The sequence below is a fragment of the Penaeus monodon genome, unplaced genomic scaffold (assembly GCF_015228065.2).
Source record: "Penaeus monodon isolate SGIC_2016 unplaced genomic scaffold, NSTDA_Pmon_1 PmonScaffold_15465, whole genome shotgun sequence".
Taxonomy (NCBI): Eukaryota; Metazoa; Arthropoda; class Malacostraca; order Decapoda; family Penaeidae; genus Penaeus; species Penaeus monodon.
The window spans coordinates 1-8,529 of record NW_023644670.1 but is presented as its reverse complement, the minus strand read 5'-3'; the positions used below and the strand labels follow the sequence as shown (position 1 = coordinate 8,529).

Genomic DNA, 8,529 nt, shown 5'->3' with positions numbered 1-8,529 from the left:
TATTTTTATATAAATATATAATTATATATAATATATTTTTATATATATATATATATTTTAAATTTTAAATTTGTATATATATATGTACATTATATTATTATATGTTTTAATATATGACATATATATGATTATATGTAAAATGTAATATAATGTACATATATATTATATATTGATATATATATAGATAATATAAATATATATTATATATTATAATATATTATGTATAATATATATATAATATAAACCTATAAATAATATATATAAATTATATATATATAATATATATATATATATAATATATATATTAACTTTAATATATATTTATAAAATGTAACATATATACGTATTATATGTATATAATGTATTATATATATATATATATATATATATATGTATATATATGTATATATATGGTATATATATACATATATATATATACATATATACTATATATGTACATATAATATATACATATATATATATATATATATATATATATATATATATATATACATATATATATAAAATATATATATATATTATATACATATATATACATATATATTTTTTTTTTACATAATTATAATAACATCTCTTTCTACTTTAATAATGATAATGTACAAGCAAGGCTGTTAATTCTTCTTAAAAAAAAAAAAAAAAAAAAAAAATACACACACACATTATATATAAAATATATATAATATTAATATTATATATATATATATATATATATATATAAATATATATATATATATATATATATATATATATATATAAAAAATATCAACATAAAAAAAACCCATATTGAGTCGGGGGGGAGAATCAACAGAAAGAGTTCAGATTCAAACATCTCCATGTATAAATTTGCAAGAACCGAGTTAGGCTATTTACCATCACGATACCATTAATCTGACTCAGTGCCACTGGGAAAGGGGGTGGCCCACGGTTTTTGATACGTTGGGTTGTTGTTCAGGAGGGAATGAGCTTGCATATATGGTGGGTGGGTGCTTCACGCGCATAGTGATGTGAAGTGATGGTGTGGTAGCCTAGATAGTTTAAGTGCTTGCATGCCTTCTCGCTTGCAGCTTCCACCCCTGGCTAGCTCAGTGCAAAAAAGGGAGCAGCTTTTGCATAATTCTCCCCTGCCAGGTCACAGCCTCTCCCTCACCAAGACTTCTGCAGTGCCTCCTCGTGGCGACCCATGGGTAACTGGGCACCTTGCAGTCCCAGGCTGAATCTGTGGGGGATCTTGGAGCAGCAGGAGGGCCCCAGAGGTAACGGGGGCTATGGCCCACCGGCGTTTGTGACACTCTCTGGCTCCGTACCAACTCCTGCCCCCTAGCCACCCTGGGGTAATGGGGCGGCTCAGGGGAGGTGGGCCTTGCCAGTCCTCCTCCCCCCAGAAAGACCCACTGGCAATGTCAATTATAAATGGAAATGCTGGGGGAAGGGGTGTTGTCCCTCCCACCCAGCAAGTAAGGGTCCCGCTGGGAGGGCAAATGTCGGGGTGCAGGATTGGAATGAGAGTTACTCGTCCCGCCTGCGCCCTGGCAGGCGCCAACCCACCATGAAGCTTGTGGGGCAAAGCCTTCGGGAACCCCACAGGTGGATAAGGCGGTCCCACAGCCTCCCAAACCCCCAAATTTATTTGGGACTGCAGGGGCGGCAGAGGTGGTGTGCACCCGGAGTGACCACCCGAGGCTTAATCTCAGGCGTGCTTTCCGGGTAGGCGCTTGGAACATCCAGTCCTTGCAGCAGGATGAGCGGTTACCTCTGCTATCACGGGAATTGAAGCGATTTGGAGTTGAGGTGGCTGCCCTCTAAAGAGGTGAGAAGACCTGGTAGCGGCACGATCAGGTGGGTGGTTACACCTACTACTGGTCGGCCGCAGCGATGGTCCCCACCTCCAGGGTGTAGCCATAGCCATCTCCAGCCGACTTCAGCCCTCGGTAGTTAAGGTGACACCGGTTTATGAGCGTATTATGGCAATGAGACTGAAGCATGCTTTTGCCTTCATGTCTCTTATTGCTGTATACGCTCCTACCGATGTATACAAAATCAATGTGAAGGAGGCATTCTATGCCAAAACTCGCATCTGTGGCAGACGATTGCACCGGCGAGATATTCGCATTGTTCTGGGTGACTTCAATGCGGTATCCGGCTGTGACCGAGCTGGCTACGAGATGTCTGTGGGCCCCCATGGCTCGGGAGCTGATCCCATTAGCGAAATAGCCTCCTTCTCCGGGACTTTGTATGACCAGAAAAATGAGGATCTCTGGCTCCTGGTACCAGCGCTCCAACCCGCATCGCTAGACTTGGTACAGCAATATGGGTACATTTGGCCAAGGAGATCGACCACATTCTTGTTAGGACGCGATGGAGGATCCTCCAGAACTGCAGGGTTTACCGGAGTGCCGAGTTCGTGGCACCGACCTAGGGCTGCTTGTGGCTACCCTGCGGGTCCACTTCCAAACGCCCATTCCCTCCAGTGGCCACCCTAAGGTGTTTCACCTGGACAGACTAAGGGAGGGGGAGTGTGCCCGTGGGTTCACCATGGCAGTCTCTGACCGATTCACAGAACTCAACAACCTGACGGACTCAGTTGTACTGTGGGAGCTCTTCAAGCGCGTAACACTTGAAGCAGCTCAGGAGTCCATTGGCTTACGCCCGAGGGCAAGGCAGAATTCCATCTCCCTGGAGACATTAGAGGCCACTGAAGTGTCTCGCAAGGCTCGGCTGAATAGGAATCAAGTCTTTTCGTCGTTCCATGGTTGCATAGACTCGGAAAAATGCCCGGACAAGGAACAGTTCATCAGGAATCTTGCTGAGGAGGTTGAAGGCCATTTCTTGGTAAATGACCTCGCCCTGCCTACCCAAACCCTGAGAAAATTGAACCTAACCCTCCTCACAGATGACTGCAGTCCCATCACAGATGGAGGATCATCTCAGATCATGTTGGGGTTCGTGAACGTTGAGCTGAGTATTTGAACAGTTGTACCTGGTAGACCCTCCAACAGCTTGGATGAAGTGATGTCTCAGTGCCTGTGCCGGACCAACCCACAGCAAGGAACCTCCTACCCTAACAGAGGTTAGGATGGCGACTTCCAAGCTGAAGAGTGGAAAGCTGCACGCATATTTTGATATCCCCCGCTGAACTGCTAAAGGCTGGGGGTGAACCCATGGCTTGGGGGTTGCATACAGTCCTGACTGCCATCTGGCAGTCTGGTACCATTCCCCCTGACCTGCTGAGGGGCGTGGTCATCCCTCTCTGGAAGGGGAAAAGGGGGTCGTTGGGATTGTAAACAACTACCGTAGCATTACACTGCTCAGCATACCAGGCAAAGTTCTCGCCCACTTCTTCTGAAACGGATCCGCAACCATCTACTCAGGCATCAGAAACCGGAGCAGTCTGGATTTACTCCTGGGAAGTCCACTATAGACCGTATCTAGCGCTTTGAGTAATTGTGGAATGACGTCGTGAGTTTTGGTCTGGGTTGCTTGCAGCCTACATCGACTCAAGAAGGCGTTTGACTCGGTTGCATGGGAATTGCTATGGGAGATCCTGAGGCTCAGGGGAATTCCGACACAGATTATTGGCCTGATAGCAAGCTATATACTGGTTTCTTAAAGTGCTGTAAAGTGTGGTGGGAGTATGTAGAACTTCTTCCCGTTAATTCAGGGGTGAGGCAAGGCTGCGTCCTTGCACCAACACTTTTCAACACCTGTATGGACTGGTAAAGGCAGAGCTACTAGCCAAAGTCAGTGTGTAGCAACACTAGGCAATATTAAGGTCTCAGACCTTGACTTTGCCCAAAGATGTTGCCATTCCTACCTGAGTCCTTGGGTCTCTTGTGGCAGCTCTTGATGCATTAGCAATGAGGCAAAACCCCTAGGTCTAGAGGTCTCCTGGACCAAGACCAAGATTCAGAACTTTGGGGGCCTGTTAGGGGAACCCGTTCAGTCGATTCATGCTTGCGGCGAGGACGTTGAAGTTACAGAAAGTTTTACATACCTTGGTAGCGTAGTCCATATCTCTGGGTTGTCAGACCAGGAAGTCAGTAAAACAATTGGTCTTGGGAACAGGAGCCATGAACTTTGATCAACAAGAGCGTTTGGAGATGTCGGTACCTATGCAGAAGGGCCAAGCTGCGTGTCTTCAAGCCCTTGATACTGCCAGTTTTTGCTCTATGGAAGCGAAACCTGGGTGCTATCCAGTGTCTTGGGTCTCGCCTTGATTTCCTTTTGTAACAAGTCCCTTCGCCGGATCATGGGGTACAGTTTGGCCAGACCACGTGTCCAACCGGCAGTTACACCGTGAAACTGGCATGGGACCTGTTACTTGCATAATCCGGAATCGCCACTCAGGCTATATGGCCACCCAGCCTCGCTTCCCCCATGGACGACCCTGCCCATCAGGTTGTCTCTCTGCGAGACAACCCTGGGTGGAGGAGACCTGTGAGACGACCTAGGAGATCATGGCTTGGGCAGCTCGACGAGACCTGTCGCGAGGAATTAGAGAAGGGCCGTGTGCCTGCCTGGAGACTCGCCTCGAGGGATCCTCGTGGCTGGAAGCAAAGGGTGGATGCGGCCATGCGGGGCGCCCCCGTCGGCGTTAGCCCCTTGATGATGATGATGAATTCAATAAAATCTTTACCTCTTTCATTTATATCTCCAAGGCCGAATTTTCCACAGGTGTCATTTTTCAGATCATTTTTGCCTACTTTGGCGTTGAGGTCTCCCATGATTACTTTTACATCTCTGTTAGGGATTGTGTCTAAAGTTTTTTGGAGAGTGTTATAAAAATTTTCCATTTCCTCATCAATTGCAATATTGGTTGGTGATAATGTTACAAGGTTTTGCTTGTATTCTGACTTTTAAAATGCGATTATTTATTGGGCTGTACCCAATTAGTGCATTTGCATTTTTTTTTGTGAGAATCATAGCAACTCCGTGACTATAATTTCCTTCTTCTTTTCCAGAAAAAAGAACTGTCTTGTTTTCTTTAGTTTTGAAACTTCCATTACTTTTCCAATTGGTCTCACTGATTCCTAGTATTTGAATGTTGTATCTATCCATTTCGTTACAGAGAGTATGAAATTTACCCATCTCTTTCATTTTCCTTACGTTCCACGTTCCGATTTTTAATGTGTTTCTTAATTGGACATGTTTTCTTTGTCTTCTTTGTCTTCCAGATGCATATTTAACATTATCAGCCTGGTTGCCCACTGAATAACGCGCCCCTTGATAACCAACTCGACGGACGATGTGGTATGAATTATCATTTCTATATTTAATCATTGGTGTAGAGGTTTGTCAGGAGAAAATAAAAGTTGAGTGGAATCCCCAAGGCTCCTTCTCAACTAAATAAATATATATATAAATATATAATATATATATATATATATATATATATATATATATATATTGATATATTCATAATTTATATATTTACATACAATACAATACAATATATTTATGTAAATATATATATAAATATATATAAATATATATAAATATATATATATATATATATATATATATATATATATATATATATATATATATTTATATATTTATATGAAATCAGTGCAAGTGCACACACCAATCGCCGCATGTGAGTGCGTAGGTGCATCCATGTACACACGCATCGCCTGCGCGCGTAAGTGAGCACGCGTGCTGATTTACATAATTTTAGGTAAATCGAACCTAGATACGATGAAGTTCCTTGGGCAAGGAACTTCACATCGATTGCCTATTTAGCCACTGGGTGGGCAAGCCAGCCCAAGTCAGTGCTGGTCCCAAGCCCGGATGAATAGAGAGAATGATTACCTAAAAGGTAACACCGGCACTCTCCATGGAAAGGAACTGGGGACCCTACCACGTACTCACTCCAAGAGCATCACAACATGAAAACTACAATTAAGTATCATGCTGTGACCACGGCGGCTCAAACATGAACCAGGCCACGGTGGCCGAGTGGTTAGAGCATTGGACTCAGGACTGTCACGACGGCAATCTGAGTTCAAGGGTTTGAGTCACCGGCCGGCACGTTGTTCCCTTGGGCAAGGAACTTCACCTCGATTGCCTGCCTGGCCGCTATCCGGGTAAAGCCGCTTGCCGGGTAAATAGAGATGGTGACTCGATAAAAACACTGGGCGGAAGGCAACGGCAAACCACCGCTCTAAATTGCCAAGAAAATCATAGAAATCCATGATCGCCAACGTCCTTGTAGGACAGGGCACTTGGAAAAAAAAAAAAAAATTATATATTTGAATATTTATATGTATAAGGCCGCGGTGGCCGAGTGGTTAGAGCATCGGACCCAAGACTGTCACGACAGCAATCTGAGTTCGAGGGTTCGAGTCACCGGTGCATTGTTCCCTTGGGCAAGGAACTTCACCTTGATTGCCTACCTAGCCACTGGGTGGGCAAGCCAGCCCAAGTCAGTGCCGGGTAAATAGAGATGGTGACTCGATAAAAACACCGGGCGGAAGGCAATGGCAAACCACCGCTCTAAATTGCTAAGAAAATCATGGAAATCCATGATCGCCAACGTCCTGGAGGGTCAGGGCACTTGGGAAAAAAAAAAAAAAAAAAAAAAAAAGTATATATATATTTATATATATATATTTATTATATATAAATAAATATATATATATATATAAATAAATATATATATATATATAAATAAATATATATAAATAATTATATATTTATATATATATATATACATATATACACATATATATACATACATACGTGGTAGGGTCCCCATTTCCTTTCCACGGAGAGTGCCGGTGTTACCTTTTAGGTAATATTTCTCTCTATTTATCCGGGCTTGGGACCATTACTGACTTGGGCTGGCTTGCCCACCCAGTGGCTAGGTAGGCAATCGATGTGAAATTCCTTGCCCAAGGGAACAACACGCCGGCCGGTGACTCGAACCCCCGAATTCAGATTGCCGTCGTGACAGTCTTGAGTCTGATGCTCTAACCACTCGGCCACCGCGGCCCCTATCATCATCAATAACGGTATGCTTATACATATTTATAATACATATATATTATATATAAATATATATATATATATATATATATATATATATATATATATATATATATAATATTATATATAATATATATAATACATATATAATACATATATATATAGAAATATGTGTGCGCGCGCGTGTGTGTGTGTGTGCGTGCCTGCATGTGCGTGTGTGTGTCTGTGCGTGTGTGTGTCTGTGCGTGTGTGTGTGTGCTGTGGTGTGTGTGTGTGTGTGTGTGTGTGTGTGTGTGTGTGTGTGTGTGTGTGTGTGTGTGTGTGTGTGTGTGTGTGTGTGTGTGTGTGGTGTGTGTGTGTGTGTGTGTGTTGTTTGTGTGTGCATGTGCGTGTGTGTGCGCATGTGTGTGTGTGCATGCGTGCGTTCAATTTCCTCACCTCTTTCTGTATATACTCTGGGTTGACACATGGCTCACCCCTACACTTAACGTAGTCCTGCTGTTTCAAGGCCTGCTGTCTCTCTTCGCGCGTTTGTCGACAGTAATGTGGACCTACAAAGACATTCTATGAGACCAAGTCTACAATTATAATTTTTTTTTTTTTTTTTTTTTTTTTTTTTTATGGAAGCAGGTGGAAGTATTGACTCTTTCATATGACAGTCTTATCATTAAAAATACTATTCATTTTCACACCATAGCAGTTGGTTATCTGGCTGCCATTCTCAACGTCTTCAATTGTGCGAATAACCAGCTTATCCTTGTAGAAACTGTTAAAAGAAAAATAGAGAAAAAGAGAAAATAATGATGCCCTGCAGTTCTAATGAATTATAACTATTAAACATTTTTACCTCATGCAGAGGTAAAAATAACTTCTTAAAATTTAATAGAAAGAGACTAAATGGAAATAATGTCCATACTTCAAAGAAGAAAAAATGTATCTTATTTTAAGTATACTTTCATTTGCATAAATTGCAATCAGATAACCTGTTTATGATGTTGGGTTTACATGAGTGATTCATGAGGCTTGCAGTTGGGTAAATGGCAGAAGCATTCTAGCTTGAACCACATGCTGGATCATACTGCCTGCACCTGTATGAGGGTGAAGAGAATTATTCATATAACATTTCATAATCCCTTTTGGTGAAAACAAAGATGAATACACAAATAAGGCATTTTTAAAGATAAAATTTTTCTTTCCTTGTAACCGGGTGTCATGTCTAACTTACTGTGGCAATCTCTCAGGTGCTGGGACTCTCAAATTAATCTTGCATAAGAACAACAAACTAGAAGGAACAGGAAAATTCCAACAGCATCTACTGTCACTGTCCCACAACCATCAGCAATGTCAGTGAGCAAACTTGGAATACTGAGATACTGGCTGTCTGAGTAAGTGACTCACAAGAACAGAAGGGAAGGGTATCTACAGATACATAAGCTCTTAGACAGAAAAAGGACCTTATTAATCCTATAAAGGTTAATTTTTCAGACATAACTGTAATCTACAAAATAAACATCCTAGGGGGGG

At 41.9% G+C, this 8,529-nt stretch overlaps 1 long non-coding RNA gene across 1 annotated transcript; it reads right to left on the bottom strand.

Annotated features, from left to right (window-relative positions):
- Positions 1 to 7,494: 7,494 nt before the first annotated feature.
- Positions 7,495 to 8,095, bottom strand: LOC119569465. Its single transcript, XR_005228260.1, has 3 exons — positions 7,989 to 8,095; positions 7,698 to 7,771; positions 7,495 to 7,556 (listed from the first exon to the last, which is right to left on the bottom strand). It is a non-coding gene; the product is annotated as an uncharacterized LOC119569465 (long non-coding RNA).
- Between the last annotated feature and the right edge of the window lie 434 nt (positions 8,096 to 8,529).